At 44.0% G+C, this 10,208-nt stretch overlaps 1 long non-coding RNA gene across 1 annotated transcript; it reads left to right on the top strand.

Moving 5' to 3' along the window:
* Positions 1 to 8,155: 8,155 nt before the first annotated feature.
* On the top strand, positions 8,156 to 8,587 carry LOC145420004 (uncharacterized). The gene is made up of 2 exons (XR_013901283.1): positions 8,156 to 8,296; positions 8,379 to 8,587. It is a non-coding gene; the product is annotated as an uncharacterized LOC145420004 (long non-coding RNA).
* Positions 8,588 to 10,208: the final 1,621 nt, after the last annotated feature.

Here is a 10,208-nt window from a genome sequence, read left to right as displayed (position 1 = left end):
GAACTGCCACAGCAACAACTTGTCCACAATGTGGATTTTTTTCATTACCAGACTGTATGAATTAAGGAAACAGTAGTTGAAGTTGTAACCTTTCTTTAGGACAAGCAATGAGCATAGGTAAAGCCAGCAGCATTTTTCTGGTGGTTTGTGCATGCACATTGTGGATGAACCTCTGGTCTTTGATGGTAAATGTGCATGGTAAGCTACCACTTGCTCTGCTTTCACTGCTCTGAGATCAGTTCCTATCCTTTGTGTGGAAACACAGCTTGTACAGTGGGGCAAAAAAGTATTTAGTCAGCCACCGATTGTGCAAGTTCCCCCACCTAAAATGATGACAGAGGTCAGTAATTTGCACCAGAGGTACACTTCAACTGTGAGAGACAGAATGTGAAAAAAAAATCCATGAATCCACATGGTAGGATTTGTAAAGAATTTATTCGTAAATCAGGGTGGAAAATAAGTATTTGGTCAATAACAAAAATACAACTCAATACTTTGTAACATAACCTTTGTTGGCAATAACAGCGGTCAAACGTTTACTATAGGTCGTTTACCAGGTTTGCACACACAGTAGCTGGTATTTTGGCCCATTCCTCCATGCAGATCTTCTCGAGAGCAGTGATGTTTTGGGGCTGTCGCCGAGCAACACGGACTTTCAACTCCCGCCACAGATTTTCTATGGGGTTGAGGTCTGGAGACTGGCTAGGCCACTCCAGGACTTTCAAATGCTTCTTACGGAGCCACTCCTTTGTTGCCCGGGCGGTGTGTTTTGGATCATTGTCATGTTGGAAGACCCAGCCTCGTTTCATCTTCAAAGTTCTCACTGATGGAAGGAGGTTTTGGCTCAAAATCTCACGATACATGGCCCCATTCATTCTGTCCTTAACACAGATCAGTCGTCCTGTCCCCTTGGCAGAAAAACAGCCCCATAGCATGATGTTTCCACCCCCATGCTTCACAGTAGGTATGGTGTTCTTGGGATGCAACTCAGTATTCTTCTTCCTCCAAACACGACGAGTTGAGTTTATACCAAAAAGTTCTACTTTGGTTTCATCTGACCACATGACATTCTCCCAATCCTCTGCTGTATCATCCATGTGCTCTCTGGCAAACTTCAGACGGGCCTGGACATGCACTGGCTTCAGCAGCGGAACACGTCTGGCACTGCGGGATTTGATTCCCTGCCGTTGTAGTGTGTTACTGATGGTGACCTTTGTTACTTTGGTCCCAGCTCTCTGCAGGTCATTCACCAGGTCCCCCCGTGTGGTTCTGGGATCTTTGCTCACCGTTCTCATGATCATTTTGACCCCACGGGATGAGATCTTGCGTGGAGCCCCAGATCGAGGGAGATTATCAGTGGTCTTGTATGTCTTCCATTTTCTGATGATTGCTCCCACAGTTGATTTTTTCACACCAAGCTGCTTGCCTATTGTAGATTCACTCTTCCCAGTCTGGTGCAGGTCTACAATACTTTTCCTGGTGTCCTTCGAAAGCTCTTTGGTCTTGGCCATGGCGGAGTTTGGAGTCTGACTGTTTGAGGCTGTGGACAGGTGTCTTTTATACAGATGATGAGTTTAAACAGGTGCCATTCATACAGGTAACGAGTGGGGGACAGAAAAGCTTCTTACAGAAGACGTTACAGGTCTGTGAGAGCCAGAGATTTTCCTTGTTTGAGGTGACCAAATACTTATTTTCCACCCTAATTTACGAATAAATTCTTTACAAATCCTACCATGTGGATTCATGGATTTTTTTTTCACATTCTGTCTCTCACAGTTGAAGTGTACCTCTGGTGCAAATTACTGACCTCTGTCATCATTTTAAGTGGGGGAACTTGCACAATCGGTGGCTGACTAAATACTTTTTTGCCCCACTGTATCTCCAAGTACACAAGCTTCAGTGATTTGTCATTGTGACAGATGATTTTCCTCTTCCTCACCACCTTGGCCAACCTGTGAAGTAGAGGATGGAATGTGAAAAGTTGTTAATAACTCCTTTAGCAAGGAATGCCTTGACGATGTTGGAGAGGGGGCTGTAGTTCTTACTAAGTCAGGCCTAATAAAAAAGAGACGTTGCCTAGGTTAATTTTAAATGATTATTAATGTGTAAAATGCACCCTTGCTGTAGTGCTGTATGCACATTTAAAAGGGGGTGGTGGTGGTGTCTGCATGCCTTCCTGTAAAAATCACCACACTGTGGCTTTATTTTTTATGGTTGGGATTCATCGTGTACATATCTGAATAATTATATTATTCAGAAAACTATTATTGGGTTTTTGTTTGTTTGTTTCTGGCACTGATCACATAACTGTGGTTTTGAGCTATATGACAGACTCATACTTGATTACCCCTTCTTACTCATTTCAACACATTTCTTAGAATTCACACATTATTATATTGAAATTAAAAACTGTCATGGCCTTTCCATTCACTCAGGAGAGTTATTATGTTTAACTATGGATAAATTAATATTTATATACAGCTAATTTTTAAGGATAATTTCAGAATTAACTTCTAATAAAATGTAATAAAGTTGAACTTGTCAGATGCAATAATGCAGTCACAAACAGTCTCACTAAAATGATAATACACTGGTGGTTTTATATAACAAACTTCTAGGGTTAAATGGATATAGTGAAGGACAGCAAACAAATTGGTGTGACAGATGATGGTAGGGAGAGTGAGATAAAGGATAATCTTAAATGAATGTGTCTGTATTATTTACCCTTTGTAGGCTATGTCAACACGGTGGTGAGACTTTTGTTTATTTAACCATTACTGTAGTTATCTGTAGTAGATAACTACAGTAACCACACACATGCCTGCTCCTCTCGTTAACTGAGATAAACTGCTGGCATATTGGTTTTACATCTACAGTGGGGCAAAAAAGTATTTAGTCAGCCACCGATTGTGCAAGTTCCCCCACTTAAAATGATGACAGAGGTCAGTAATTTGCACCAGAGGTACACTTCAACTGTGAGAGACAGAATGTGAAAAAAAAAATCCATGAATCCACATGGTAGGATTTGTAAAGAATTTATTCGTAAATCAGGGTGGAAAATAAGTATTTGGTCAATAACAAAAATACAACTCAATACTTTGTAACATAACCTTTGTTGGCAATAACAGAGGTCAAACGTTTACTATAGGTCTTTACCAGGTTTGCGCACACAGTAGCTGGTATTTTGGCCCATTCCTCCATGCAGATCTTCTCGAGAGCAGTGATGTTTTGGGGCTGTCGCCGAGCAACACGGACTTTCAACTCCCGCCACAGATTTTCTATGGGGTTGAGGTCTGGAGACTGGCTAGGCCACTCCAGGACTTTCAAATGCTTCTTACGGAGCCACTCCTTTGTTGCCCGGGCGGTGTGTTTTGGATCATTGTCATGTTGGAAGACCCAGCCTCGTTTCATCTTCAAAGTTCTCACTGATGGAAGGAGGTTTTGGCTCAAAATCTCACGATACATGGCCCCATTCATTCTGTCCTTAACACGGATCAGTCGTCCTGTCCCCTTGGCAGAAAAACAGCCCCATAGCATGATGTTTCCACCCCCATGCTTCACAGTAGGTATGGTGTTCTTGGGATGCAACTCAGTATTCTTCTTCCTCCAAACACGACGAGTTGAGTTTATATCAAAAAGTTCTACTTTGGTTTCATCTGACCACATGACATTCTCCCAATCCTCTGCTGTATCATCCATGTGCTCTCTGGCAAACTTCAGACGGGCCTGGACATGCACTGGCTTCAGCAGCGGAACACGTCTGGCACTGCGGGATTTGATTCCCTGCCGTTGTAGTGTGTTACTGATGGTGACCTTTGTTACTTTGGTCCCAGCTCTCTGCAGGTCATTCACCAGGTCCCCCCGTGTGGTTCTGGGATCTTTGCTCACCGTTCTCATGATCATTTTGACCCCACGGGATGAGATCTTGCGTGGAGCCCCAGATCGAGGGAGATTATCAGTGGTCTTGTATGTCTTCCATTTTCTGATGATTGCTCCCACAGTTGATTTTTTTCACACCAAGCTGCTTGCCTATTGTAGATTCACTCTTCCCAGTCTGGTGCAGGTCTACAATACTTTTCCTGGTGTCCTTCGAAAGCTCTTTGGTCTTGGCCATGGCGGAGTTTGGAGTCTGACTGTTTGAGGCTGTGGACAGGTGTCTTTTATACAGATGATGAGTTCAAACAGGTGCCATTCATACAGGTAACGAGTGGGGGACAGAAAAGCTTCTTACAGAAGACGTTACAGGTCTGTGAGAGTCAGAGATTTTCCTTGTTTGAGGTGACCAAATACTTATTTTCCACCCTGATTTACGAATAAATTCTTTACAAATCCTACCATGTGAATTCATGGATTTTTTTTTCACATTCTGTCTCTCATAGTTGAAGTGTACCTCTGGTACAAATTACTGACCTCTGTCATCATTTTAAGTGGGGGAACTTGCACAATCGGTGGCTGACTAAATACTTTTTTGCCCCACTGTATACTGTCCAGTCTCTCCTGGTGGACATACAGCAGCATTGTTTAATCTCATTTGAGTCATTGTTAACCTTACCCATCTTTTTAGTCTTCTGAGAGCACTGAAGCTTCTTTCAGCCTAAGTACATGCGTTTTATCCTCAGATTACAATTATTATTACTATGTGCTTGATGTGCCTCAGCTTTGGCCCTGGCTCTTCCCCTCTGACTGCACTAGGACATATTGCCACCTGATAAAATAACACATTGATTCGAGCCATATAAAAAGTGAGACGTGTCAATTCAGATTCTTTGTCAAATGAATCAATTTACATCAGCAGCCTAACAATTGTCATGACAATAAATACTAGTTAATCTATAGCACCAAATCATCAGTCAGTCACCTGTGACCTCGCCTCTTCACCTCTGTCTGAGCTACAACATGGCAGAGCTGCCTCTGTCACCTGATGAATGACAGTGAGACATTCCACATACATGCAGTCACACATGTGCTTCAAATACAGTCATGAACCATCAAGTCATCATCCAATTTCACCTGTGAACTTGTATCATCATTACTCTCTGAGCTTTGTGTTGGTTGGAATATTTGCAAAATCATGACTACCTCATGACATTTTGTCTCAAAAATTAACCCTATGAATATGTCAGTACCATTAGGATGAAATTATTGTGTTTGATTTTCTTTACTCGAATAGATCAAATTATTGGTGGGGACATGTCCCTTCCGTCCATGCCAAATCTACGCCCTTGAATGAAAAGTTCCAAGGCTGCTAAGAATGAAACCCAAGTGCTAGATACTGAAATAAAGATTTCACACACTTTATTATCAAATGATACTGTGAGCTAGGAAGCTGTGAGCTCAGGAAACATGCTCTGGAAACATGCATCATCAACAGCTGTTACCAACTCTAGAAAAGCAAACATTTTGGTGCTTTGCTCTCTCCTGTCAGTTTTCAGTCTTGGACTCCCCCATGGCACAGCCCCATAGCATCCTGTATAACCTGGGAAATAAACTAGATCCAGATAGTGGAACTCCTTACCGTTTTTTCATCCCACTTTCCACCAGATCTCAGCTACTGCATTGGGAAGCCACAGCCAAATTCACCTGTCATCCCAGGTTCCAGAGAACTCTAACATTCCCTCAGAGGCTGTTTTGGTGGCCATCTTTGGTCAAAGATTTGCAGAGTATGTGGGAGCGTGTTCTGAAAACAGAACACAAAATAACTAACACCCTGTTCACATCCAGCTGGATTACTGAGACCCTTACCTGTACCTGGGCAGCTGTGGTCCCACATCTCATTGGATTTCATCAACAGGCATCCCTCTGCATCATGTAACACCACTATTTTTACAATCATTGATCGTCTCTGCAAACCAGCCCAACTCATCGCTCCTCCTAAACTTCCAATGGCTTTGGAAACTGCTCAGTTTCTAGCCTAGCATGTATTCCGACTCCATTGCATTCCCCTGGACATTATGAAATAAAATTTAATTGAAAAATTGAACTATGTTTTTGATTGAGCCTGCCAATTTAAACTGGAAAGAATTCTACATTTAAATTGTCAGTTTGTCATCAGTTTTCCATTCACAGACCAATGAACATACTGGGAGACTCATTTAGGAGCTGGAGGCAGCACTTTGTTGTGTGCCATCCTCCAATCAAACCAACTGAAGCCCCCACCTGGTGTGGGCTGATTATGCCAAGAACTCATCAACATGTCTTGATGCATGTTCAATCATCCAGGTAAGGATATTCCAAAAAGTTGTTTTGTTCATCTGGATGTAGCGTTTTTAGTGAAAACACTACGTCCAGGTGAACAAAATCAACTTTTTGGAACTCATTAACATTTGCCGACACAGACTTGTCATCCTTTGATGCTGAGTTGAGCACCCCCTCTGTCCAGCAGCATCCCCACCACTGCCAGCACTTTTGGAGGGCAACCTGGATGCCTTGTTGAAAATGGCAACAAGCAGCGTGCTGACTGCCATCAAGTCCCAGCGCCCGAGTACACCCCAGGTCAAAAAATATGGTTGCCTATCAACGATATCTTGTTGCACACTAAGTCAAAAAAATTGTCTTCAAGATCGTTTGTCCCTTTGAGATCCTGTCTATCATCAGCCCTGTCACTGTCCTTCTGAGATTAACCTGACATGTGAAAATTCACAACTCTTTCCATGTGTCTCACGTTAACCCCATTCTGTCCAGCCTTCAACCTCCATGAACTGAAGCAATGTTGTAAATAAGAGTGAGCCAAAATTTCTCTACAACTACTTCATAGCTGCTATAGGTGGCTCTGCGGGGTTCTACAGTATAGTTTTTTCCACATACTGTTTCTTTATTTTGGCTTAGTTTTGTTAAATAATGTCAGTGTAATATGTTATTTGTAATTGCTCATCTGTGGTTTACCTAATTAAGTAAAATTAAGACCTAGTGAGAACTACGGAATTGTCTGTTATGTTCCGATATGTAAAATTTCAGACTTAACAGGAAGTACTTTATTTTAACCATGACTTAGCTATCTGTAGTAGAAGCATTGCATCTGATAAGGATTCTGCCTTGTTCAGCTGGTAGAGCACATTTGCATTCGGTCTTACTCCCTTTTTCACGTTAGTTGTGGCAGTCTGAGTGGGAGGTAAGGAGGATAAGTCATCACTTCACTGAACATGATCACACACTGGCTAAATAATACTAATACACCTCCAGAATTACCCTTTCTCTGTAATAATAAACCACATAGGAAAAGGAGACTTCATCAGGCAAATGTTAAATTTTTTTTAATTTTTTTAATTGCAGGAGTTGATAAAATCTCAAAGTGAATTTTTACTTTTAAATGAAAATAAAAAGGACACCATTATGTAAACAAGATATCACATAAAATATATTAAATTGCTCTTTTATTTGACTTTTTAAAGTGACTCTAAAATGCTTTCTGACCACCCTTTACAAAATATGGAGATGTTTTGCCTCAGGTGGCAGAGTAGGTCAGTTGCAGCAAGCAGTGTATGCATCTGTATTAGAAAGGATGTTTACAAAGATATTTGTTACAAAAATAGTCACACTTTAATATTACTTACACTTTACTCACACTTACAATTTACATGCAGTAACTGTCATGGAATTTTATGTCTGTATACATAAACTTTGTGACAATGTACAACTTGTTCTATGGGGTGTTCCATCAATTCTTGTCTTATGAGTGTAAATTCAACAATACGGAAAATGATTAGGGCCACTGGGGGAAGAAAAAAAGTGGGCACATCTTTTTTTTTCTTCTTCTTTTCCAGAATTCTGAGAAAAAAGGTCAGAATCAGAATTCTGACTTTAATCTCAAAATTCTGACTTTTTTCTGAGAATTCTGAGATTAAAGTCAGAAGACTGATTTTCTGATTTTCTCAGAATTCTGGAAAAGAAGAAAAAAAGTAGCCCTAATCCTCTTCCGTATGCTGGGTCTGCGCTTCCACAGAGTTAACAATCTGTTGTAAAAAGAAGTAACACAGTAGTGACATTTTTCCCTGTAATATCCACCATTTTCTTAACAACACAGTGTAATAGCATAATCATGTCACGGTCGGATGGTCTTCCCGGACGACCTGCTTGTTTGTTTGTGATGTGTGTGTATGCCCTCCTCTCTTTCTCTCTCCCTCCCTACGCTGCGGGTCTGGCTGCCGAGGAACGGCGTCTCCGAGAGAGTGAGAAAGGCCGATCTCTGACCCGGAAGTGTAATCTTCGGCTCCAGCTGCCGCTAATCTTTCCTCACTAGACGGAGGTATTTAACGATGTGTCCAGACGGCAGTCGACGCTGGATTGTACTCGGAGCTCGGTAGCTAAGTGTGCGCGTGATCTTGTCACCCGCGTGGCCAGGCAAGCCTTCTCATCCATTGTTGTGTTTGCTCGACTTTCAGATTGGAGAAGTACGGGACGGAGGAGTGGAGTAAAGGATTCACTGGTGTTTTCGGGAGGAGGAGCTCACACGGAAGGAGCGCACACAGACCTCACGGGAAAACTCACCTTCATCACTTCTGGAAACTGAAAAAAAAGGACAATTATTGGATATATTGATGTTTAAGGACTATCTTTCACGCACTGTAAATAAACGCACTGTCTGCTTCAACCCAGAGCTCCGCGCTTGAGTCCATACCTTCCATCAGCCGTGACAGAAGAACAATCCAGCCAGCAATGGACTCAGCGGACTCTACCCCCCTCCAGCGCGAAATCGCGCTTCAGGCTGAACGATTGGAGCGACACGAGACAATGCTGCAGCATGTCGCCAAGGAGCAGTCCGCATTACTACAGGTGGTATCGGAGCTAAAAGGTATGCTACTCGCTACACCCAGGGCACCCGTTCAGCCACAAGGGGGCCCTGCGCAACCACAACCACCTATAGCCTTGCTTGACGAAGCGGCGGCGTCTCCCCTTCCGCCGTCTCCACCCCCGCCACGACGTGAACACGCGTTGCCGGTGCCTGAGAAATTCGGCGGGGACCTGGATAAATGTCGGGGGTTTTTGATTCAATGCTCCTTGATGTTTAGGCAGCAGACGCAAGCGTATGCTTCTGACATTACCAAAATCACCTTTATGGTTGAGCTACTGACGGGAAGGGCTCTGCAGTGGGCTCAAGCGGTGCTGAGCGCTCAGCCCTCTATCTCATACAGTAACTTCTTAAGCAAGTTTCGATGTGTATTTGATAAGGGGTCTAACCCAGACAGTGCTGCTCATCGTTTGTTTGCATTGAAACAGGGTCGGCGGACCGTGGCTGACTTCTCCGTGGATTTTTGGATCCTGTCCGAAGAAGCCGGCTGGGAGGAGAAGGCACTCCGAGGGGCCTTCTTGAACGGCTTGAATGAGAACATCAAACGTGAGTTGGCATCCAAAGAGCTACCTAAATCATTGAGTGCCTTGGTGAATTTGTGTATCAGTCTGGATGACCATATGCGAGAGTTTGGGAGGCGATCTGGAGATGGGCGGAGGTCAGCAGGGGGCGTGGGAATTCCCTCGCTGGAATGGAGGGAGGAGGAACCCGACTCTCCAGCTGATGAGGAGCAACCCATGCAATTGGGGCGGACTAGATTCAACCGGAGAAGAAGACGACTGGTGGGTGAGTGCTTTGAGTGCGGGAAGAGGGGGCATTTCGCGGATGCCTGCCCCTCTCGGTCAAAAGAGTCTGCCCGTCAGTAAAGGTGGGGATACTGACGGGTGCACCTGCAAGTTCGGTTCTCCACCTTAGCTGTCCCGCGAAATTACAGTTTCTTACCTGCATTCACCCATGTAACGTTCTGATCGACTCTGGGGCCGAGCAGAGTTTTGTGGATGAGGCTCTGGCCTTCAAGATAGGTTTGCCAGTCGTCCCTCTCCCTGAAACGCTCGAGGTTTCGGCGCTTAATGGCAGCACACTAGCTTCTGTCTCTCACCGCACCCAAGAAATTACTCTCACCCTGTCCGGCAATCATACAGAGAGGATTCGCCTGTTTCTCCTCAAGGCGCCCCACACCCCCTTAGTTTTGGGTTTTCCCTGGCTTCAGCAGCATAACCCACATATAGACTGGGCTAGGGGGTGTATTACTGGGTGGAGCACGTATTGCCACGAGCAGTGTTTACGCTCTGCAGTGCCTGTCTGCGTGACTACTGACCCGGCCGGGCTGCCCGCTCCACCCGATTTGTCTTCTGTACCGGCGGATTACCACGACCTGAGTCAGGTGTTTAGCAAGGACAGAGCCCAATCGCTGCCGCCCCAT

Source organism: Astatotilapia calliptera, chromosome 14 (genome assembly GCF_964374335.1).
Source record: "Astatotilapia calliptera chromosome 14, fAstCal68.1, whole genome shotgun sequence".
Taxonomy (NCBI): domain Eukaryota; kingdom Metazoa; phylum Chordata; class Actinopteri; order Cichliformes; family Cichlidae; genus Astatotilapia; species Astatotilapia calliptera.
This window is presented reverse-complemented; position numbering and strand designations above follow the sequence as displayed.